We start from the raw sequence: 27,489 nt of genomic DNA, 5'->3' as shown, positions 1-27,489 counted from the left end.
GTCACACGGTCAAGTCACACGCCCGAGTGCTTAGGCCGTGTGGGTGATTTAATTTTCATAATTTTTCATAAAATAGGTGCAGACTTCACATGCCCTGGGCACACGCCCATGCCTAAGGCCGTGTCATCCACACGGTTGAGACACACCGCCGTGTCTCTTCCCATGTGGCCAAAAATAAGGCTATTTACCAAGCCATTTGCCACCCTTACTTCCACTAACTTTCACAACATCAAGTAACACCAAATCCAAGCATATACATACCACCAAATTAGCCATAAACAAGATGTCAATACATCAATTACACATACTAACATCCATCATGCATAAACATCACATACTTTCTTTTCCATTCATGCCAATTTCATCTTCATGATAAGCATCACCACAATAACATACCAATGACCAATAAAATTAATATTAGCCAACTTTCAAAGGCCATATACAAAATTAATCATTAACCATAACAATGCCAACCCATTTGGCTAATCCAATATGACACATAACAAAATGACCAAGTCTCTATACATGCCATACTCAAAATATTGAAACCAGGTTTACCCAAAACAATAGTTTGATAGTGTGATTTGAGCTCTGATGTTCCTCGATTCCCAAGCTAACTTGGCAACACTCTAAAAAAAAAGAAAAGAAAAGGGGAGTAAGCTTTAAAGCTTAGTAAGTTTGCATGGAAATAATAAGCAAGATAAATCATTTATTAATCATGTAACTACTCAACATAAGTTAACATAAATATCATCATGTATCTTAGGCATAACTTACTCACTAGCATTCTTACCAAGAGTTCATCTTATACCAAAGTTCATACTCATGGGTTTTACATACATACCTGTTCCAACTCGTAACATAGTCACATACTTTGTCATCTTTGAATACTCTTTGGAATACCCGTTGAACACTTGGAATACTATCGGATACACGGAAGGTCTTGCACATAAGTTGTAACACCCCTTACCCGTGTTTGATGCCGGGACAAGGTACGAGGCATTACTGGACTTAAACATTCACAAACATGTAGAAACCATGCCCTGAAATTTCTTTTAATTCAAAATAGTTCAAACACATGTATGTCGTCCCTTATTTGGGTCTTCGAAGCCCAAAGCATACATCGAGATTGATTCAGGACTAAATCGAGAACTTGAGAAGTTTTAAGAAAAACTTAGAAAATTTTCCTATAAAACAGGGTCACACGCTCATGGACATAGGGACACACCCGTGTGCCTTTCGCACGCCCGTGTCCTTAGGTCGTGTAACTCTCTGTTTATGACATCAGCATGCACATCAAACCACGCGGCCAGGCAGCACGCTCGTGTCTCCAGGCTGTGTCCCTCACACGATTAAGACATACAGCTGTGTCTCAGTCCGTGTGGCCAACACTTAGACTATTTTCCAAGCCTTCATGTTACCCATAATCTCTTACAACCTTATGTACATCAAAATCGCAAATCATGGCATCATTTTAGTGATTAAACACTATTTATTATGACATATTGTAACGCCCCAAAAATATGGGGTCTGTAATTTTGTTTGTTTTGGCATATAGTCCATGTTTGCTTGAATGGTTAGTTGATTTAAGTGTGTTTGGGGGTGTCTGAGTAGTTTTGGGTTCAAGTTTTGGCTTTTGCAACATTTTTGTTTTTGCTCTTAAAAGAACCTGAACGCTGGCACTTAGGCTTTATAAATATTCATGGTTGATTGGTGACACAGAAGGCCTTGTGGCTTAGTGTTTAGTAGCGTGTTGTGCATTCGTTTGGGCATGGGTTCGAATCCCAGGTAACGCAAGGGGGCTTTATTTTATGTTTTGGTGGTGCAAGAGGTGGAGTTTGATTCAAACTCTACAGAAGTGATTGGAGACTAGGTAAAAGAGGATTTCGTTTGAATTTGAATGGGAGGTTGGTGAGATTGTGGAGGGATAGGGGGAGAGAATTGGGGAGAAAATCAAGGGATGTAGTATTGGTTGGAGGTTGTGGCCGAATGGAGTACTAAGGTTCCTTTGGTTTCAGTTTGGGGAAGGTTGGGACATTTTTGTGTGGTGTGGAAGTGGTCGAATTCTCCTATACTCAGTTTCGGTACTCTACTGTCTCCAGATTCTTTCGTTTGCATATTTTCTTTCTTCTTCTATTCTCTCAGTTGTTATCTTTTTGTGTTAGTCAAGCGAGCATTCTCTCTTTCGGTCTTATTCTGTTTGGTGAAGCACTACTTCCCTTGTTGTTCTGCGTTAGCCGATTCTCTCATCTCCCTCAATTCTTTTCTCATACTCCTTTACCATTAGTTGACTTGATTTTCTCTGTTTCATCATTTTCTCTTTTCGATTTTCTTTAGCCGAACCACTCTTGCTCTCTTCTCTGTTCATCTTCTTCTTCTTCTTGTTTTCCCTCCTTGGCCGATTATTGTGCCTCTTGTTCTTGTGCACTCGCTTCTTTTGAGCATCAAGTTCCGACAAGCATCTATTGTGCTAGCATCTTTTCTGCCTATCGTTAGGTCTTGGGGTAAGTGTTCTTTCTTATGCCTATTATTCTTTCGTTTCCTTCTCAAGTGGAATGTTCGGTTAGGGATGCTAATTCTTTACTTGTTTTGCATGTTTGGGATCTCAGGATTCTAACTCTCGAAGAGATAAAGGGGAGCCTTCAGCACTCAAAGGTGTACTGTAACACCCCGAACCCGAGGCCGTCGCCGGAGTCGAACACGAGGTGTTAACAGACTTCAAACCACTTATTAAAATTTTTCCAAACAAGCTGTCATCTGCGTACTAGTCGCTTTAAAAATCATATCTTGAGCTCTGGAACTCAAAATCCAGTTCCGTGAATTTTCCCTGAAACTAGACTCATATTCCATCTACATATTTTTTCTAGAATTTTTGGTCGGGCCAATTAGTACAGTTTATTAGTCAAAGTCTCCCATGTTACTGGGGTCGACTACACTGACCTTTGCGCATTACGACCTGGATATCTCCCTCTACAGAACTTCCATACTGATGCCGTTTGTTTCTATAGAAACTAGACTCAGAGAGGAATCTATACATATATGGTATGACTCCTAATTATCTCTGGTTAATTTATAATGAATTTCCAAAGTCGGAGCAGAGAATCCAGAAACCGTTCTGGCCCTGTCCCACGAGAACCTGATTATCTCTTAACATACTGTCCATATGATCCTTTCGTTACTTCTATATGAAAATAGACTCATCGAACTTCGATTACATAATTTATTCATCAATTAATTCCACTCCTACTATTTTTAGTGATTTTTCAATCTCATGTCACTGCTGCTGCCAGCATCTGTTACGAAAGCAACTATGCCCACTTCGTGTTTACTCCTTGATCTAACTAATAATTCATCATGCATATCACAAATTATGATCATGACTAACCATGCCAAAGGCTAATCATTGTCAAACTTCCCCCTACTACACTATTGCCATATCATGAATTTTAACACCAAAATAATCAACCATGACGTATGGCATAAAAAGGTCGAATTATCAAGATTTGCGACCTAACGTTATGAATCCAAACCCAACCGAACATTTATGCCATTTTCGCATGGCTAAAAGATTACATACCAAAGTTCAAACACAACATAATAGCCTATACATGCCGAAATGTTCTCCTAAGCCAACTAAGAAGAAAGTACCAAAACTTGCTATCCGGTGTGATGACTTCGATGACGGCCCGACCACGCAAAAGGAGATGAGTCCAAGAAACCTAGAATAGGTGACAAGGAAACACCGAGTGAGTTTATAACTCAGTAAGTCATAAGCAATACACTACCATCCATTAATAACATTATCACAAGAGGAAACAAAATGGAACGAGGCTAGTTACTCCATCCATACCGAACCATACCATAGTTCCTCCGACCTATCGGTTCAATCTCATACCAAATCATGCATTCACATTCCATATACTCATCAATAGAATATTCGAGGCATTTTCATAAATCATTTTATTTTCGTTACAATCATACAACTAAACGGCCTTTCACCCATTCCACGATAAATCTTATGTACGTGACTTCAAGTATATTTGTCACATAGGTTCAACTTACCAAGCTCAACTCCAAATATAAACATAGCACCTATTAGCCATGAACTCAAGATACTTACCCGATCCGCTATCCGTGATCGACTCAATAGTGTCGCACACTTAGTGTCCATAATGATTCAAGAATATTTATTAAGTCCGCACACTCAGTGCTATATAATCAACTCGCACACTTAGTGCTACATAATCATACTCGCACACTTAGTGCTACATAGTCAACTCGCACACTTAGTGCTACATAGTCAAACTCGCACACTTAGTGCTACATATTCAATTCGCACACTTAGTGCTGCACAATTTAAACCCGCACACTTAGCGCCAATCTCATGGTCATAAATGTTTATACCCGCACATTTAGTGCTGAGATCAACAACTCAATACATCTCACCTCTTTTCTTTTCATTCAACACTTTCATCACCACATACGTACATGCATATATATATTTATTCATTCCATTCAGCATCATTACATAAACGTTATGACCATTTGAATTAATACCAACTATATGCTTAATGACTTACTTTATGTTGGGTAAGACGGTTCCAACTCGGCTACTCGATGATCTTTTCTTTGCCTTTGCTTGATTCTCTCCCTTTGATGTCTTGATCTATAATAAACACATTTAGTAGTTTAATTTTCTTGCTGGATACTTATGTATAATTTAACGGTTTTCACTCCATTTCACAATTATCCTTGTTCAAAATATCAAAACCTTAACCATGTTCGATTAATGCTTCAAGGCCGAATGCATTATCGCTATTATGGTAACCTAGTCTTGAGTATTTTTGATTCTAATATACAACATCATGAATCAACTCAACCTTATAAGCCAATGTTACTCCCTTAATCGGTTATCAAGAGTTAACAAAATAGTATCACAAACATATACACCTATATGGCCGAATATACCAAATTAAATTTGACCTTACGTATGTGATTACCTATAGTTAATATACATCAAATTTCATACATTTAACCCTTAATTTCCACCACATAACAAGCATAAATCGGGTTTATGGATATACCATGGCCGATTCAATCTAATCACTTCCAAAATCATCAACCATTTTCAATGCATATAACATATATAAACATGAATAAGTTTCATATAATCTCTTAACACATTAACTTCTTCCATCAACAACCTTTTGTTTCTTTATCCATCAAAACTTAAAGGAAATAATCAAATTCCTTCTTTAATAGCCATAGCCGAATGGTCCATCCATCCATCAAAGTTTTTTAAAAAGAATTAGCATGGTCTAAGTAAGAACCATGATAATTAACCTAAAACAAGCTAAAATTTCACAACTTTAACACAATATACTAACCTTATTAAACATTCAAATGGCCGAAAGTTCTTTGCCCCTATTCCTTCCTTCAATTCGGCCAAGAAGACAAGAATGAAGCCCCCTTTTTTTTTCATCACATTTTCATTCTTTTCTTTTATTTATTAAATCCCATAACCCAATATCAATTTCAACAAATATTTTGCCCATCATCAACCCACCTTGGCCGGCCACTATAAGGAAAATTGGGCAATTTGACATGCAAGTCCACCTTTGTGTTGACATGCACTAATAAGCCCCTTTAAAATTAACCTATCATTTTTCACCATGTCTCATGTTGATCCCTATTTAATAATTCCTCATGCAATTGGCAAAATTAAGGCATGAAACTTCCACATATGCATGTACACACATAATAAACATAGAATATAACAATTAATTATCTTCATAACTCGGTTTTGTGGTCCCGAAACCACTTCCCGACTAGGGTAAATTTTGGGCTGTTACAACTCTCCCCCACTTAAGAAATTTTTGTCCCCGAAAATCTTACCAGTAAATAGGTTTGGGTATCGTTCTTTCATCGAGCTCTCGGTTTCCCAAGTAGCTTCCTCGATCCCATGTTTGAGCCATAACACCTTCACTAACGGAACCCTTTTGTTTCGCAACTCCTTCACTTCACGAGCTAGGATACGTATCGGTTCTTCTTCATAACTCATATCGGCTTGAATTTCAACCTCTGATGGGCTAATTATATGCGATGGATCAGATCGATAGCGTCGAAGCATCGAAACATGAAAGACATCGTGAATCTTTTCAAGCTCAGGGGGCAAAATTAATCTATACACAACTGGCCCCACTCGTTCGGAGATTTCGTACGGCCCAATGAATCTCGGGCTCAACTTGCCCTTACGGCCAAACCTAAGTACCTTTTTCCAAGGCAAAACTTTAAGGAACACTTTATCCCCCACCTGATATTCAATGTCCTTTTGTTTCAGATCCGCATACGATTTCTGACGATCTGTGGCTGCCTTCAGACTTTCGCGGATTACCTTTACTTTCTGTTCGGCATCTTTAATCAAATCAACTCCGAAAACTTTACTTTCACCGAGCTCGGTCCAAAACAATGGTGTACGGCATTTACGACCGTACAAAGCCTCGTAAGGTGCCATCTTAATACTTGATTGAAAACTATTGTTGTAAGCGAATTCAATCAAAGGTACATACCGTTCCCATGAACCACTAAACTCAAGGATGCAGCATCTCAGCATATCCTCGAGTATCTGAATTATCTGCTCGAATTGACCATCGGTTTGGGGATGAAAAGCGGTGCTAAAATGCAGCTTGGTACCCAAAGCTTCTTGCAATTTCTTCCAAAATCGCGAGGTGAATCTCGGATCTCTATCCGACACGATAGAAATAGGTACTCCATGTAATCTCACAATCTGAGAAACATACAATTCGGCTAGTTTATCCAATGAAAAATCCGTACATACAGGGATAAAGTGAGCCGACTTAGTCAGTCTATCGACAACAACCCAAATCGCATCTTTCTTACTCGTCGACAATGGTAACCCAGATACAAAATCCATCGTGACTCGATCCCATTTCCATTCAGGTATCATGATTGGCTGAAGTAATCCCGAAGGCACTTGATGTTCCGCTTTCACTTGTTGACATATTAAACACCTTAAAACAAATTCTGAAATGTCTCGTTTCATGCCCGGCCACCAAAATTGACGTTTCAGATCGTTGTACATTTTAGTACTACCCGGGTGGATAGACATTCGGCCACTATGAGCCTCATTCAAAATCATCGAAATAAGCTCCAAATTCCTTGGAACACACAAACGACTTCTGAACCTCAAACAATCATCATCATCCATTTGAAACTCCGATTCCTTGTTCGGAACACACTCAGCCCGTTTTGCAACCAATTCATCATCAACTTTCTGGGCTTCACGAATTTGATGAATCAATAATGGTTTGGCTTTTAATTCAGCTACTAACACATTGTCGGGTAGAACAGACAAGTGCACATTCATCGCTCGTAAAGCAAACAGCGATTTCCGGCTTAAGGCGTCCGCAACCACATTAGCCTTTCCCGGGTGGTAATCAATGGCAAGCTCGTAATCTTTCAACAACTCAAGCCAACGTCTTTGTCGCAGATTTAGGTCTCTTTGAGTCATTAAATATTTGAGACTTTTGTGATCCGAAAATACATGGCACTTTTCGCCAAACAAATAATGTCGCCATATTTTCAAAGCAAATACGATGGCGGCTAGCTCGAGATCATGGGTGGGATAATTTCTCTCGTGTGGCTTCAATTGTCTCGACGCATAGGCCACAACTCGACCTTCTTGCATCAATACGCAACCCAACCCGAGTAGGGATGCGTCACTATAAATGACAAACTCTTTGCCTGATTCGGGTTGCACTAAAATTGGAGCTTCAGTCAAATGAGTTTTTAGTTGATCGAAGCCTTTCTGACATTTCTCCGTCCATTCGAACTTAGCATCCTTTTGAAGTAGCTTCGTCATTGGTGTGGCTATCATCGAGAAACCTTTGACAAATCGTCGGTAATAACCGGCGAGTCCCAAAAAGCTCCGAACCTCAGTAATATTTCTCGGAGGTTTCCAGTTAAGTATGGCTGAGATTTTGTTCGGGTCAACTCGAATACCCGATGCGGATACCACATGACCTAAGAAGCTAACCTCTCTTAACTAGAACTCACACTTACTGAACTTAGCATATAACTTCTTATCCCGCAAAACTTGCAACATTAATCTCAAGTGTTCAGCATGTTCAATCTCATCTCTTGAATAGACCAAGATGTCATCAATGAACACAACTACGAACCGATCCAAATATGGTCTGAAGATCCGATTCATCAAATCCATAAATACTGCAGGGGCATTAGTGAGCCCAAACGGCATCACTAAGAACTCGTAGTGACCGTACCTCGTTCTGAAAGCAGTTTTGGGTATGTCCGAATCTCGAATTCGCAACTGATAATAGCCCGATCTCAAATCTATTTTTGAGAACACTGAGGCTCCCTTCAGTTGGTCGAACAAATCATCGATGCGCGGCAACGGATATTTGTTCTTTATCGTCACTTTATTCAGTTGACGATAGTCAATGCACAACCTCATGGTTCCGTCCTTCTTTTTCACGAACAATACTGGTGCACCCCAAGGTGAGAAACTTGGTCGAGCGAAACCTCTATCCGTCAATTCTTGCAACTGAGCTTTCAACTATTTTAACTCGGTTAGTGCCATACGATACGGAGCTATCGAAATTGGCGTAGTTCCAGGTACAAGCTCAATACCAAACTCTATCTCCCGAACAGGTGGCAAACCCGGTAACTCTTCAGGAAAAACATCCGGGTATTCACAAACCACCGGCACAGATTCGGGTTTCTTTTCTAACTCTTTGACATCAAGTACATACGCAAGGTATGCTTCGCACCTTTTCTCACATATTTCTGGGCCAACATTGCTGATATTACAGCTGGCAACCCCCTTAAGTCCGTAGACTCAACTCGGATTATCTCGTTATTTGCGCACCTCAAATCAATAGTCTTGCTTTTGCAATTCACAACTGCATCATGCGCGGTCAACCAATCCAAACCAAGAATAACATCAAATTCGTCAAACGGCAAAAGCATCAAATCGGCCGGAAAACAGGATTCTCGGATTATTAGAGGGCATCTCTTACACACTTTATCAACAAATACGCATTGACCCAAAGGGTTTGACACTCGAATTACGAACTCAGTAGACTCAACAGGTAGAGTCTTACTGGATGCTAAGGTTTCGCATACATATGAATGAGTAGAGCCAGGGTCAATCAATGTAATCACATTAGTATCAAAGAGAGTGAAGGTACCAGTGATGACGTCAGGAGAGGATGCCTCCTCTCGTGCGCGGATGGCATAAGCTCTAGCAGGAGTACGGTTCCCAGCTCGAACAGCCCTATCAGAGGCCCCTCTCTGACTACCACCCCTACCTCCCAAAATTCTCGGTGGTCTACCTCTAGTTGTCACTCCACTAGGTCTTGCACCTTGAATCTTATTCTTCTCATCAAGCTCCGTGCAATCTCTAATGAAGTGGTCCTTCGAACCGCATCCGTAACAGGCCCTGTTAGTAGACTTACCCCAACATTCACCTAGGTGTCGTCTTCCGCATTGGGGACATTCAGGTTTCTCTAGACGATTATTGCCCACACTAGCTACCGAAGTAGCTCGGGAGCCCGTCGATGGTTTTGCTCTGATGGAAATTCCCGCAGTCGTCCTCGACTTATTAGTGTCCTCCTTGAACTTCTTTACAGCTGAGAACGGAGCTTTACCCGTCGATCTTTTACGATAGTCTCTAGCTTCAAATTCAGCCTTCTTCTTCTCCTTTCCAAGTTCTTCCGCCTTGCAGGCTCGTTCGACTAGTGTTACGAATTCTTTTATTTCCAAAATACCCATTAGTAGCTTTAAATCTTCATTCAATCCTTCTTCGAATCTTTTGCACATAGCAACCTCATCAGCTACACACTCCCGGGCATACCTACTGAGTCTCACGAATTCATGTTCGTATTCAGATACTGTCATACGGCCTTGCTTGAGTTCCAAGAATTCCTTACGCTTTTGATCAATGAACCGTTGGCTAATATATTTCTTTCGAAATTCTATCTGAAAGAAGTCCCAAGTTACTCGTTCGTTCGGGACTATGGAAATCAAGGTCCTCCACCAATAGTAGGCTGAGTCTCGCAACAAAGATACAGCACACTTTAGACATTCATCAGGTGTGCATGACAGTTCATCGAACACCCGAACGGTGTTATCAAGCCAGAACTCGGCCCTTTCAGCATCATCAGTAACTATGGCCCTGAACTCCTCAGCCCCGCGCTTCCTAATCAAGTCTACAGGTGGCTTACTCAGCCTCACAGGATCAGTAACTGATGGCATTACTGGCTCCGGGGGTGGATTATTCAAATTCGGGAATTGTTGGACAGCCGGATTGGTTCAGGCATACTGCGCGACCCACTCATTCATCATGGTAAAGAAGGCTTGTTTAGCCCCCTCACCTTGATTATTCGCAGATGACTGAGGTTCAATAGGCGGTGTCCCTTGTGCAGGAGCAGCCGCTACACTTTCAACGTCATCCGCTAAGATTCTTTCTACACCGGGATCCATTTACTAATCAAAATATAAATTTTAACCGTCAGAAGTCATCACACAGTTAAACATTAACATTCGACATGTATAGCTAGACTCATACGTGCTATGGTAGTCCTAGAACCGACTAAACCATAGCTCTGATACCAATCAAATGTAAAACACCGAACCCAAGGCCGTCGCCGGAGTCGAACACGAGGTGTTAACAGACTTCAAACCACTTATTAAAATTTTTCCAGACAAGCTGTCAATCTGCGTACTAGTCGCTTTAAAAATCATATCTTGAGCTCTGGAACTCAAAAGCCAGTTCCGTGAATTTTCCCTGAAACTAGACTCATATTCCCATCTACATATTTTTTTCTAGAATTTTTGGTCGGGCCAATTAGTACAGTTTATTAGTCAAAATCTCCCATGTTACTGGGGTCGACTACACTGACCTTTGCGCATTACGACCTGGATATCTCCCTCTACAGAACTTCCATACTGATGCCGTTTGTTTCTATAGAAACTAGACTCAGAGAGAAATCTATACATATATGGTATGACTCCTAATTATCTCTGGTTAATTTATAATGAATTTCCAAAGTCGGAGCAGGGAATCCAGAAACCGTTCTGGCCCTGTCCCACGAGAACCTGATTATCTCTTAACATACTGTCCATATGATCCTTTCGTTACTTCTATATGAAAATAGACTCATCGAACTTCGATTACATAATTTATTCATCAATTAATTCCACTCCTACTATTTTTAGTGATTTTTCAATCTCATGTCACTGCTGCTGCCAGCATCTGTTACGAAAGCAACTATGCCCACTTCGTGTTTACTCCTTGATCTAACTAATAATTCATCATGCATATCACAAATTATGATCATGACTAACCATGCCAAAGGCTAATCATTGTCAAACTTCCCCCTACTACACTATTGCCATATCATGAATTTTAACACCAAAATAATCAACCATGACGTATGGCATAAAAAGGTCGAATTATCAAGATTTGCGACCTAACGTTATGAATCCAAACCCAACCGAACATTTATGCCATTTTCGCATGGCTAAAAGATTACATACCAAAGTTCAAACACAACATAATAGCCTATACATGCCGAAATGTTCTCCTAAGCCAACTAAGAAGAAAGTACCAAAACTTGCTATCCGGTGTGATGACTTCGATGACGGCCCGACCACGCAAAAGGAGATGAGTCCAAGAAACCTAGAATAGGTGACAAGGAAACACCGAGTGAGTTTATAACTCAGTAAGTCATAAGCAATACACTACCATCCATTAATAACATTATCACAAGAGGAAACAAAATGGAACGAGGCTAGTTACTCCATCCATACCGAACCATACCATAGTTCCTCCGACCTATCGGTTCAATCTCATACCAAATCATGCATTCACATTCCATATACTCATCAATAGAATATTCGAGGCATTTTCATAAATCATTAAATTTTTAGAATTTTTAGTTTAGCCGATTAGAACAGTTTATTCCTTAAAGTTACCCCTTTTTCGCTGTCTGACAGTTCTGACCCCTCTTCACTAAAACTAAGTTATCTCATAATACGGGACTCTGATGATGTTTTTGTCTATTTATCATAAAAAATAGACTCATTAAGAATTCTAATAATATAAATTATAACCCATAAATAGTTTTTTACAATTTTCAATGATTTTCTCAAATCAGAATAGGGGATTTCGAAGTCATTCTGATTCTGTCTCACAAAAATTTAAATATTTCATAAGATGAAACTCTTTTGCTTACACTGTGTCTTCTATGTGAAACTAGACTCATTAGGATTTAATTTCATATTTTATTCAGCCTCTAACTCAATTTCCACAATTTTTGGTGGATTTTCAAAGTCGGACTATGGCTGATGTCCAAAACTGTTTTAGTGTAAATTAATGATACTAAGTTTATCACACCATATTAATTCATTTTCACCACATTGGTAAGGTTACATTTTCATACATCATAAGTATAGAACTATAATCATAAAGTCATCACAAAATCATTCTCATAAGCATGAGTTACCTATTTACATCTTCACTAAATGTGCATCATAAACTGAAATCATTTTTCATGAGCTTGGCATACATACCTGTGTTACTCAACATGCTCATATTCATTCCTTACTAATCATATAACATGAATTGAACTCACATCTCATCAATTTCATGTAAGTACCTGTACCACTCACAATATGGTCATAAACTTTCTCATTTAGCTTAAACCGTAACTCTCACTGTTGAACCATTCGGAAAGCTATCGGATATTCACTAAGCCTCAAACATAGGGTATAATGCTGATGCCATGCCCCAGACATGGTTTTACACTGGCTCATATATCAAGTCGATGCCATGTCCCAGACATGGTCTTACACTAACTATCGAAATTGAGGCCGACGCCATGTCCCAGACATGGTCTTACACAAGCTCTCACATATCTGTGCCGATGCCAAGTCCCAGACATGGTCTTACACTGACACATCTCGTAGTCGATGCATGTCCGAGACATGTCTCACACTGGCTTACATCTCAAGTCTGATGCATGTCCCAGACATGTCTTATACTGGCACACAAATAACCCGAATGTCATGGCATGAATATTCCAATTGTTTCTTAAGGTTCAAACAAGAATTCTACTATCTCAATATTCATCATACATACTCCACAATCAAGTAATTCATGCTATATCAATTTAAACACATATAATAACAATGTAGTTGTATTATTTACATACAACTTACTTGTTTCAATGGAATATCATATTCCATCAAATCTCCAAGCATTCAATCAACACAAATGTTATTTACATTTGACCTCACTTTCTCATATACAATATCATCAACATAAACTTTAACTATAACATCCCAAAATAGGGCCTAAACAGAACAGTGGTTGTGAAACCACGAATCCAAGATAGAAAATTTTATTTCGATTCATTTTTATAATTTACCGAGTGATTAGATGCATGTGTTAAAGTATCGATGAAAAATTTTGTAGATAGCATGCTTAATTTGCCTACTAGGGCTTAATTGTAAAAGTTGATAAATATGAGTTTTAGATGCTAAAGGATTAAATTAAAGAGTATAATTAAAGTAGAGGTCCTTAAATGGTAATTAGACCATTAAGTTTTCATGGACAAAAATGGACATACATAGATAAAAATAACTAAGGTTTTAATGAAGGGTATTTTAGTCATTTGGTAATTAAAAGATTAAAAAGGGGAAAAAGATGGCAAAATGTGCCCATCTTCTTCATTAGGCTGAAATTTCAAGGGTTCTTCATAGCTAGGGTTTTGTCAAGCCTCCAAGTTTCATAGTAAGTGATTCCAAGCCCGTTTTTAATGTTCTTTACGTTTTTGAAGTCTCGGTAACTTGATTTGGCTTATTCTAGCAATAATTTAACCTAGGGTTCATATTTGGAAAAATACCCATCTGAGAAATGTGTTTATTTTGATGTTTTATGGTAGAATATGAAGCTTGAAATTATGTTAAAATGACTTGAGCTAAGCGATTTTAAGCGGCGAAAACGAGTAAAACGACATAATCGATAAAAATACAAAATAGTCATAAGTACATGTTAGAGTGGGAATTTGATGTTGCCGTAGGTAAATAAATGATCAGCATGTCATAAAACAAAATAATTAGGGATAAAGTTTCATTTCTGAGCCTTGGGGCAAAAGTGTAAATATGCAAAAGTTTAGGGGCAAAATCATAATTTTTCCAAAGTTAGAGTTAGGGACTGTTTTGATAAATGTGAATATTAAATAAGTTAAATTTGCTATTATAGATCAATAAGAATGAAATTTGAGGTTAGACCGAGGAAAGAAAAAGGTTGAGGACTAAATCAAAATATTTGATCGTATTTTGTATCGAGGTAAGTTTGCGGTAAATAAATGCAATGTTTTATTATTTATAATTAATGATGTTATTTTTCAACATCTATATATTTATTTTGTAAATTTATTTCTTGATGATTCAAGTAAGAATTGACGGAGAAATGATACTTAAAAGTTCTGGTTGAACCTTAGGAATGTGTAGGATACAAATGTCATGACATTAGGGTTTAAGGATGTCAAGGAATGGCATTGGTAAGTTCTACAGGGCAATGAAATCATGTAATACCATGTCAAGACATGGCATTGATAAACTACTATAAGGCAAAGATCCCATGTGAGACCATGTCAACGCATGGCAATGGTGAGTTCATAAGGTAAGGATACCACGTAAGACCATGTCAAGACATGACAATTGTAAGTTTAAAAATGAAAGGTACCCGTGTATCCTTAGTATTCCAAATGGTTCAATAGAAAATTCAAAGAGTGTACCAAAGGGATGGTAAGATAAGTCCATGTTCGAAAGGGTCAGGTTATCTTGATAATTCATTTAGAATGCTGCTATTTATTTACATGCAAACTTACTAAGCTTTATGCTTACTCCCTTTCTTTTCTCTCTTTTTTTATATGGTATCATAAAGCCAACTCGAAAAATCATAAGGACATCGGAGATCGCCTCACACTATCAACGTATCAGAGGTCAGAAGTTTTCTTGGTCTTAACGATTATTATAGACGATTTGTAGAGGGATTTTCCATGATAGCTACTCCATTGACAAGATTGTTATAGAAAGATGTCATGTTTGAATGGACTGAAAAGTGTCAACAGAGTTTTGACAAGTTAAAAGCATTGTTGATTTATCTGTGTACTTATGCAAGAAGGAAGGGTAATTACTTATGCCTCTAGACAGCTAAAGTCACACGAGAAAAATTATCCGATACATTATTTAGAATTAGTTTCCATTGTAGTTGCATTGAAAATCTGGAGACATCACTTGTATGGTGAGAAGTGTCGAATATTTACTGATCATAAAAGTTTGAAACACTTGATGACTGAAAAAGATTTGAACTTGAGGCAAAGAAGACGGCTAGAGTTGATTAAAGATTATGAACTAGTGATCAATTATCACCTGGGTAAGGCAAACGTAGTTGCTAATGCTTTGAGTAGAAAATCTTTATTGGCATTAAGAGCTTTGAACACTAGTTTAACCTTATCGGATGATGGTTCTATCTTAGCCGAATTAAGAGCCAAAATAATGTTTCTTGAAGAAATTTGTGAAGTTTAGAAAGATGACAGTGAGTTGCAAGCCAAAAGAGCTTAGTGTGAGTCAGGTATAAAGTCAGATTTTCAGATCAATTTTGACGGTTGTTTAATGTTCAGAAATCGGATTTGTGTACCAAAGAATGATGAGCTTATTTGAAAGATTTTAGAGGAAGCACATAATAGTTCTTTGTCTATTTATCTAGGTAGTACAAAGATGTATAATGATTTGAAGAAAATTTATTTGTGGGTAAGAATGAAGAGAAATATCTCAGAGTTTGTTTCTAGATGCTTGATCTATCAGCAGGTAAAAGCCAAACATCAGGTACCTTCAAGCTTATTGTAGCCTGTGTTAATTCCTGAGTGGAAATGGGACTGAGTTGCCATGGATTTTGTGACAGGATTGTCGTTGACATCGAGAAAGAAAGATGCAGCATGGGTTGTGATTGATAAGCTAATGAAGTTGGCTCATTTTATTCTAGTTCGTATGGATTATTCACTTGACAAGTTGGCCGAGTTATATATTTCAAAGATAGTCCGACTACATGGAGTACCATTATTGATTATTTTAGATAGAGACCGGGAGATTCACTTTGCGATTTTGGAAGAAGTTACAGGAAGCTTTGGGCACAAAGTTGAGTTTTAGTACAACTTTCCATCCTCAGACTGATGGTCAGTTAGAGAGAGTTATTCAGATACTTGAGGTTATGCTCAGATGTTGTGTCTTAGAATTTCAAGGTAATTGGGAGAAATATTTGTCGTTGGTAGAGTTTGCTTATAATAATAGTTACCAGTCGAGTTTGAAAATGGCACGTTATGAAGCTTTGTATGGACGTAATTGTCGCACACCTTTGTATTGGACAGAGCTTAAAGAAAATCAGATTTACGGGGTTGATTTAGTCAAAAAATTGAAGAGAACGTGAAAGTTATCAAAGATTGCTTGAAAGTAGCTTTAGATAGATAGAAGTCTTATTCAGACTTGAAAAGAAAAGAGATTGAGTATCAAGCTGGTGATAAGGTGTTCTTGAAAGTATCCCTATGGAAGAAAGTCTTTAGATTTGGCAAGAAAGGCATACTAAGTCCATATTCTATTGGACCGTTTGAGGTAACAGAAAGAGTTGGACCATTAGCATTGTAACACCCCTTACCCGAGTCCGTCGCCGGAGTCGGACACGAGGGGTTTGCAGACTTAAATCACTTCTTTGCACAATCCATTTTAAATTTTCCAGGCAAGCTGGCTAACTGCGTCACTGTCACCTTAAAAATCATATCTTGAGTTTCACAACTCGAAAATAAGTTTCGTGATTTTTCCCTGAAACAAGACTCATATATGCATCTAAAAAATTTTTTCTAGAATTTTTTGTTGGGCCAATTAGTACATTTTATTAGTAAAAGTCTCCCATGTTACAGGGATCGACTACACTGACCTTTGCGCATTACGACTTGGATATCTCCCTGTACAAGGCTTCAATACTGATGCCGTTTGTTTCTATAGAAACTAGACTCAAAAAGGAATCTATGAATATATGGCATGACTTCTAATTATCTCTGGTTAATCTATAATGAATTTCCAAAGTCGGAATAGGGAATCCAGAAACCATTCTGGCCCTGTCTCACGAAAACCTGAATATCTCTTAACATACTATTCATATGATCGTTTCATTACTTTCCTATGAAAATAGATTCATCAAGGTTCGTTTAACTAATTTATTCACTATTTAATTCCATTCCTACTATTTTTAGTGATTTTCCAAATCTACATCACTGCTGCTGTCAGCATCTGCCTTTAAGGTAGACTTTACCTATTTCATAGTTTCCATGATTCAACTAGCCCTTTTAGCATAAATAGCACAAATTATGATAGTGATTAACCATTCCCATGGCCAATCCTTGTTAAGCATATCCACACCTCTCAATAACCATAACCATACCAAATGATTATAACATTATGCTCAAACATATATAAGCCATTTTCGCATGGCTATCCAAAATTATACAAATCCAAAGGGTCCATGACCCACAACAAAAATGGTAGTCCTATACATGCCATTTCAAAGTTCAACCAAAAGTATACCAAAAGGAGCTTTGATAGTGTGGGCGACTTCGACTTCAAAATCCCGAGTCCGATAGCTGAAGAACCAAAATCTATAAAACAGAGAATCAAAGAAACGGAGTAAGCATTAAATGCTTAGTAAGTTTTGAGCAAAGAATTTAGACACAACCAAAGTATAGCATTCATGTAGCTAAACAGATAATTTCATATGCACAAATTTTCAATATCATACTTACTTCACATTACCAACCCTTATATTCATACACAAAGATTAACTTAGCCAAAGGCCGGTAGCTCATTTATCAACTGAGCGAATACTTATTTGTAAGGGCTCAACTAATTCAAAGCACATACGAAACATACCTCAATGTTGGGATGTTACAAGCGTATTAACTGAAATTTTTACAGCAAGATCGTTCATTCCTGAATCACGTACCTTCGGAATTTAACCGGATATAGCTACTCGTTCAAATGCCTTCGGGACATAGCCCGGTTATAGTAACTCGCACAAATGCCTTCGGGACTTAACCCGGATTTAGTAACTCGCACCAATGCCTTCGGGCTTAGCCCGGAATTAGTAACTCGCACCAATGCCTTCGGATCTTAGTTCGGATATGGTCACTTAGCACAAAGCCTTCGGGACTTAGCCCGGACATCATTCGAATAACCATGCACATTTAACAATAAATCATGACACATTCGTATTTCATTTTCATTAGCAAAACTCAAACACAAGACACTTATCACTCTTGCAATTTCGGCTCAATAGCCACATACAAAGAGCATGATTTTGATTCGCTTAAAATATGATCTAATCAAATCATAATCTAAGTTCCATTACTCGAAAACTTACCTCGGATGTTGTCGAACGATTTTGATGGCTATTCGACCACTTTTTCCTTCCCTTTATCGGATTTAGTTCCCCTTTGCTCTTGAGCTTAATTTAACAAATAAATTAATTTAATCATTTGAGCATCGAAAAGAGGAACTCAAGGTACTTAGCCCATATATAATTCATTAGACATCAAAGTCACATATGTACGGAATCATGAATCAAACTCAACACATTATTAGTATTCTCCTTAGCCGAATTTTCTAAGTCAAGATAAATCCTTCAATATGCTTACCTATGGCCGAACAAACACATCAACCTATGTACTTATTCATGTGGCCGAATATGCATGTTTATGTTGAGGCCAATTATATACTTAATACCACACACAAACGGCATACATTTTACTAACTAATGCATTACATATTATAACTCAACACGCATCCATCATTTACTCCATAACCGAAACACCATCATATGAAAATATATACCTTGAGATATTATATATGTCATGCCAATACATCATGTGCAGACATATATATATATATGTGTGTGTAAGAGCCGAATCACAAGGCTGATTATAACCAAACATAAACATAAATCCAAAACACAAATCTTACCTACCATGCAATAAGCATAAATCATACTTATGGATATACCATGGCCGAATACATCACAATACCTTACCATTTCAATTTTGTTCATGGTTAAACAAAGAACTTAATGTCTCACTCAAAAATGCTAAAAAGAAAATCCAAGAGTTAATCAATCCACCATCATATGTATCATTAACAAGCTTCACATTTAGCATGCAATGGCATTAACAAAAATCCACCTTGGCCGAATATCATCCCCATGACATAGCAAAGATTTGAACCATGGCTAATTAGAACTCAAGCTAGCAACTAAAAACATGCATGAATCTCATGGCACAACATCAACATACCTTAATCTAGATACAAGTATGGCCGAACCTCCTCCTAATCCTCTTCCAAACCAAACATGAAGCAAGAACTCCTTCCTTCTTCCTTAGAATTTTCGGCCAAGGATGAACCAAAGGATGAACACTTTTTTTTGTTTTCTTTTCTTCCACTCACGGCAATAGGGGGGGAGACAATCACACACATTCTTTCCTTTTTTTTCCATTTCTTTATTACCCATACTCCTTATTTTATTTTTCCTAACATACATCACTAACATAACATGTTTGTGACATGTTTCCACTCATAGCATGGCTAAGCTTAAATTTGGGTAAATTGACATGCAAACCCATCATTTTCACAACATGCATTAATAGACCATTTCACATTTGCCTAGCACATTTCTAAATTTTCTCACATAAGTCCTATTTGATAAAATTCACTTACAATTGACAAAATTCAAACATGAAATTTTCACACATGCATATATACATATAATAAGCATCAAATATGACAGCTAATTATTTTTATGACTCAGTTTTGTGGCCCCGAAACCACTTCTCGACTAGGGTCACTTTAGGGCTGTCACAACTCTCCCCCACTTAAGAAATTTTCGTCCCCGAAAATCTTACCGGTAAATAGGTTTGGGTATCGTTCTTTCATGGAATTCTCGGTTTCCCAAGTAGCTTCTTCGATACCGTGTTTGAGCCATAACACTTTTACTAACGAAACCCTTTTTTTTCGCAACTCTTTCACTTCACGAGCTAGGATACGAATCGGTTCTTCTTCATAACTCAAGTCAGATTGAATTTCAACTTCTGATGGATTAATCACGTGTGACGGATCGGATCTATAACGTCGAAGCATCGAAACATGAAAGACGTCGTGAATCTTTTCAAGTTTAGGGGGCAAAATCAATCTATACGCAACTAGACCAAATCGTTCGGAGATTTCGTACGACCCAATGAATCTCAGGCTCAACTTGCCCTTACGGCCAAATCTGAGTATCTTTTTCCAAGGCGAAACTTTAAGAAACACTTTATCTCCCACCTGATACTCAATGTCTTTTCGTTTCAAGTCTGCGTACGACTTCTGGCGATCTGTGGCTGCCTTCAGACTCTTACGAATTATTTTTACTTTCTGTTCAGCATCTTTAATCAAATCAACTCCAAAAATTTTACTTTCACTGAGCTCAGTCCAAAACAATGGTGTACGGCATTTACGACCGTACAAAGCCTCGTAAGGTGCCATCTTAATACTTGATTGAAAACTGTTGTTGTAAGCGAATTCAATCAAAGGTAAATACCTTTCCCATGAACCACTAAACTCGAGGATGCAACATCTCAACATATCCTCAAGTATCTGAATTATCTGCTCAGATTGACCATCGGTTTGGGGGTTAAAAGCGGTGCTAAAGTGCAGCTTGGTACCCAAAGCTTCTTGCAATTTCTTCCAAAATCGCGAGGTGAATCTCGGATCTCTATCCGACACAATAGAAATCGGTACCCCGTGTAATCTCACAATCTGAGAAACATACAATTCAGCTAGTTTATCCAATGAAAAATCCGTACGTACGGGGATAAAATGAGCCGACTTAGTCAGTCTATCAACAACAACCCAAATCGCATCTTTCTTACTTGTCGACGGTGGCAACCTAGACACAAAATCCATCGTGACTCAATCCCATTTCCATTCAGGTATCATGATCGGCTGAAGTAAACCCGTAGGCACTTGATGTTCCGCCTTTACTTGCTGACATATTAAACACTTCGAAACAAAATCGGAAATGTCTCGTTTCATACCATGCCACCAAAACTGACGTCTCAGATCGTTGTACATTTTCGTACTCCCCGGGTGAATCGACATTCGGCTATAATGAGCTTCGTTCAGAATCATCGAAATAAGTTCTGAATTTCTTGGAACACACAAACGATTTCTGAACCTCAAGCAATCGTCATCATCAACTTGAAACTCTGATTCCACATTCGGAACACATTCAGCCCGTTTTGCAACCAATTCATCATCGAATTTCTGAGCCTCACGAATTTGAGGAATCAATAATGGTTTGGCTTTTAATTCAGCTACTAACACATTGTCGGGTAGAACAGACAAGTGTACATTCGTCGCTCGTAAAGCGAACAGTGATTTACGGCTTAAGGCATCCGCAACCACATTAGCTTTTCCCGGGTGATAGTCAATGACAAGCTCATAATCCTTTAACAACTCGAGCCAACGTCTTTGTCGCAGATTTAAGTCTCTTTGAGTCATCAAATATTTGAGACTTTTTTATCCGAAATACATGGAAATTTTCACCAAATAAGTAATGTCGCCATATTTTTAAAGTGAATACGATGGCAGCTAGTTCGAGATCATGGGTCAGATAATTTTTCTCATGTGGCTTTAATTGTCTCGACGCATAGGCCACAACTCGACCTTCTTGCATCAATACGCAACCTAACCCAAGTAGGGACGCATCACTATAAATGACAAACTCTTTGCCTGATTCGGGCTGCACTAGAATTGGAGCTTCGGTCAAATAAGTTTTCAGTTGATCAAAACTTTTCTGACGCTTTTCTGTCCATTTGAACTTAACATCTTTTTGAAGTAGCTTCGTCATCAGTGTGGCTATCATCGAGAAACCTTTTACAAACCATCGGTAGTAACCGGCAAGTCCCAAAAAGCTCCGAACCTTAGTAATATTTCTCGGAGGCTTCCAGTTAAGTATGGCTGAAATTTTGCTCGGGTCAACTCGAATACCCGATGCAGATACCACATGGCCCAAGAAGCTAACCTCTCTTAACCAGAACTCACACTTACTGAACTTAGCATATAACTGCTTATCCCGTAAAATTTGCAACACTAATCTCAGGTGCTCAGCTTGTTCGGTCTCATCTCTTGAATAGACCAAGATGTCGTCAACGAACACAACTACGAACTGGTCCAAATACTGTCTGAAGATCCGATTCATCAAATCCATAAATACCGTAGGGGCATTAGTGAGCCCAAACGGCATCACTAAGAACTCGTAGTGGCCACATCTCGTTCTGAAAGCAGTTTTGGGTATATCCGAATCTCGAATTCGCAATTGGTAATAACCCGATCTCAAATCTATCTTTGAAAACACTGAGGCTCCCTTTAGTTGATCAAACAAATCATCAATACGCGGTAACGGATATTTATTCTTTATCGTCATTTTATTCAGCTGACGATAGTCAATGCACAACCTCATGGTTCCGTCCTTCTTTTTCACAAACAATACTGGTGCACCCCAAGGTGAGAAACTTGGTCGAGCGAAACCTCTATCCGTCAACTCTTGCAACTGAGCTTTCAATTCTTTTAACTCGGTTGGTGCCATACGATACGGAGCTATCGAAATTGGCGTAGTTCCAGGTACAAGCTCAATACCAAACTCTACCTCCCGAACAGGTGGTAAACCCGGTAATTCTTCAGGAAAAACATCCGGGTATTCACAAACCACCAGCACAGATTCGGGTTTCTTTTCTAATGCTTTGTCATCAAGTACATACGCAAGGTATGCTTCGCACCCTTTTCTTACATATTTCTGGGCCAACATTGCTGATATTATAGCTGGCAACCCCTTTAAGTCCATAGACTCAACTCGGATTATCTCGTTATTTGCGCACCTCAAATCAATAGTCTTGCTTTTGCAATTCACAACCGCATCATGCACGGTCAACCAATCCAAACCAAGAATAACATCAAATTCATCAAACGGCAAAAGCATCAAGTCCGCCGGAAAACAGGAATCTCGAATTACTAGGGGGCATTTCTTACACACTTTGTCGACAAGCACATAACGACCCAAGGGATTTGACACCCGAATTACGAACTCAGTAGACTCAATAGGTAAAGTCTTACTGGATGCTAAGGTTTCTCATATATAAGAATGAGTAGAACCAGGGTCAATCAAAGCAATCACTTTACTATCAAAGAGAGTAAAAGTACCCGTAATAACATCTGGCGAGGAAGCATCTTCGCGTGCGCGTATAGCATAAGTCCTAGCAGGAGCACGAGCCTCAGATCTGGTCGTAGCATCTCTAGATCCTCTCTGACCACCACTAGCATTGCCCGTATTTCTGGATGGTCTACCTCGAGCAGTGGTAGCACCCGGTTTCCCGCTCTGATTTATATTCTGTTTAGACAACCTCGAGCAATCTTTAATGAAGTGGTCAACTGATCCACACTTGTAACAGGAGCGATCATGGAATCTACAACTCCCCGAATGCCATTTACCACAATACTAGCACTCCGCTCTGTCCCGACGATCATTTCCAACACTAGTGACCAAAGTGACTCGTGCACTCACAGGGGGTCGATCGCGATCTCGTCTAGAAAAGCCTGAAGTGTCTCTAGACCGGCCTAAGCCATCTCTAAATTTCTTCGATGACTGTGGGAAGGGCTTCCCCGAATACCTCTTACGAAACTCCCTTGCTCCCACCTCAGCTTTTCTTTTCTCCATACTGAGCTCCTCGGCTTTACAAGCTCGCTCGACAAGTACCACAAATTCTCGGATTTCTAACATGCCAACATACAGCTTTATGTCATCATTCAGTCCATCTTCGAAACGTTTACACATCACAGCTTCTGAAGAAATGCATTCTCGCGCATACCAGCTAAGCCTCACAAATTTTCGTTCATAGTCGGTAACCGACATGGAACCTTGTTTGAGTTCAAGAAATTCCTTTCTTTTTGGTCAATGAATCTCTGACTGATATACTTCTTTCGAAACTCGGTTTGGAAGAATTACCAAGTTACTTGCTCTCTAGGCACAACAGAAGTCAATGTATTCCACCAATAGTAGGCAGAATCACGTAGCAAGGAGATAGTACACTTTAGGCACTCATCGGGTGCGCAAATAGCTCGTCGAGTACCCGGATAGTGTTGTCCAACCAAAATTCAGCTTGCTCGGCATCATCGCTGTCCGTAGCTTTAAATTCAGTAGCCTCGTGTTTTCAGATTCTGTCAACTAGGGGCTTATTTGACCTTATTTGGTCCGTTACCGGAGGTATTGTAGGTGCGGGGGTGGTATTTGTCGGGAATGGAGGTTGTGGAACAGCAGTATTAGTTCGAATGTATTGGTTGAACCAATCATTCATCACGCTATAGAAAGCTTGTCTAGCCTCATCATTCGGATTACCAGCAATAGGATGAGAGTCCACCGGAGCTGTCCCTTGTGCGGGAGCAGGCGCTACACTCTCAAGATCATCAGCTACCGCTCGGTCGGGATCGGGATCCATTACTATAAATAAACACATTTGCAAATGTCAGAAATCACCACACATCAAATAATCACATAAAATGGCATGTATAGCTAGACCCAACGCATTACAGTAGTCCTAGAATCGACTAAACCGTATCTCTGATACCAATAAAATTGTAACACCCCTACCCGAGTCCGTCGCCGGAGTCGGACACGAGGGGTTTGCAGACTTAAATCACTTCTTTGCACAATCCATTTTAAATTTCCAGGCAAGCTGGCTAACTGCGTCACTGTCACCTCAAAAATCATATCTTGAGTTTCACAACTCGAAAATAAGTTTCGTTATTTTTCCCTGAAACTAGACTCATATATGCATCTACAAAAATTTTTCTAGAATTTTTTGTAGGGCCAATTAGTACATTTTATTAGTCAAATCTCTCATGTTACAGGGATAGACTACACTGACCTTTGCGCATTACGACTTGGATATCTCCCTGTACAAGGCTTCAATACTGATGCCGTTTGTTTCTATAGAAACTAGACTCAAAAAGGAATCTATGAATATATGGCATGACTTCTAATTATCTCTGGTTCATTTATAATGAATTTCCAAAGTCGAACAGGGAATCCAGAAACCGTTCTGGCCCTGTCTCACGAAAACCTGAATATCTCTTAACATACTGTTCATATGATCGTTTCATTACTTTCCTATGAAAATAGATTCATCAAGGTTAGTTTAAATAATTTATTCACTATTTAATTCCATTCCTACTATTTTTAGTGATTTTCCAAATCTACATCACTGCTGCTGTCAGCATCTGCCTTTAAGGTAGACTTTACCTATTTCATAGTTTCCATGATTCAACTAGCCCTTTTAGCATAAATAGCACAAATTATGATAGTGATTAACCATTCCTATGGCCAATCCTTGTTAAGCATATCCACACCTCTCAATAACCATATCCATCCAAATGATTATAACATTATGCTCAAACATATATAAGCCATTTTGCATGGCTATCCAAAATTATACAAATCCAAAGGGTCCATGACCCACAACAAAAATGGTAGTCCTATACATGCCATTTCAAAGTTCAACCAAAAGTATACCAAAAGGAGCTTTGATAGTGTGGGCGACTTCGACTTCAAAATCCCGAGTCCGATAGCTGAAGAACCAAAATCTATAAAACAGAGAATCAAAGAAACAGAGTAAGCATTAAATGCTTAGTAAGTTTTGAGCAAAGAATTTAGACACAACCAAAGTATAGCATTCATGTAGCTAAACAGATAATTTCATATGCACAAATTTTCAATATCATACTTACTTCACATAACGAACCCTTATATTCATACACAAAGATCAACTTAGCCAAAGGCCGGTAGCTCATTTATCAACTGAGCGAATACTTATTTGTAAGGGCTCAACTAATTCAAAGCACATACGAAACATACCTCAATGTTGGGATGTTACAAGCGTATTAACTGAAATTTTTACAGCAAGATCGTTCATTCCTGAATCACGTACCTTCGGAATTAACCGGATATAGCTACTCGTTCAAATGCCTTCGGGACATAGCCCGGTTATAGTAACTGCACAAATGCCTTCGGGACTTAACCCGGATTTAGTAACTCGCACCAAAGCCAAAGCCTTCGGATCTTAGTCCGGATATGGTCACTTAGCACAAAGCCTTCGGGACTTAGCCCGGACATCATTCGAATAACCATGCACATTTAACAATAAATCATGACACATTCGTATTTCATTTTCATTAGCAAAACTCAAACACAAGACACTTATCACTCTTGCAATTTCGGCTCAATAGCCACATACAAAGAGCATGATTTTGATTCGCTTAAAATATGATCTAATCAAATCATAATCTAAGTTCCATTACTCGAAAACTTACCTCGGATGTTGTCGAACGATTTTGATGGCTATTCGACCACTTTTTCCTTCCCTTTATCGGATTTAGTTCCCCTTTGCTCTTGAGCTTAATTTAACAAATAAATTGATTTAATCATTTGAGCATCGAAAAGAGGAACTCAAGGTACTTAGCCCATATATAATTCATTAGACATCAAAGTCACATATGTACGGAATCATGAATCAAACTCAACACATTAGTTAGTATTCTCCTTAGCCGAATTTTCTAAGTCAAGATAAATCCTTCAATATGCTTACCTATGGCCGAACAAACACATCAACCTATGTACTATTCATGTGGCCGAATATGCATGTTTATGTTAGGCCAATTATATACTTAATACCACACACAAACGGCATACATTTTACTAACTAATGCATTACATATTATAACTCAATACGCATCATCATTTACTCCATAACCGAAACACCATCATATGAAAATATATACCTTGAGATATTATATATGTCATGCCAATACATCATGTGCAACATATATATATGTGTGTGTGTAAGAGCCGAATCACAAGGTGATTATAACCAAACATAAACATAAATCCAAAACACAAATCTTACCTACCATGCAATAAGCATAAATCATACTTATGGATATACCATGGCCGAATACATCACAAACCTTACCATTTCAATTTGATCATGGTTAAAAAAAACTTAATGTCTCACTCAAAAATGCTAAAAAGAAAATCCAAGAGTTAATCAATCCACCATCACATGTATCATAACAAGTTCACATTAGATGCAATGACATAACAAAAACCTTGCGATATATCCCATGACATAGCAAAGATTGAACCATGGCTATTAACTCAAGTAGCAACTAAAAACATGCATGAATCTCATGGCACAACATCAACATACCTTAATCTAGATACAAGTATGGCCGAACCTCCTCCTAATCCTCTTC

This window comes from Gossypium hirsutum, chromosome A09 (assembly GCF_007990345.1).
Source record: "Gossypium hirsutum isolate 1008001.06 chromosome A09, Gossypium_hirsutum_v2.1, whole genome shotgun sequence".
Taxonomy (NCBI): domain Eukaryota; kingdom Viridiplantae; phylum Streptophyta; class Magnoliopsida; order Malvales; family Malvaceae; genus Gossypium; species Gossypium hirsutum.
The sequence above is the reverse complement of the archived record's forward strand: the minus strand, read 5'-3'. Positions refer to the sequence as shown.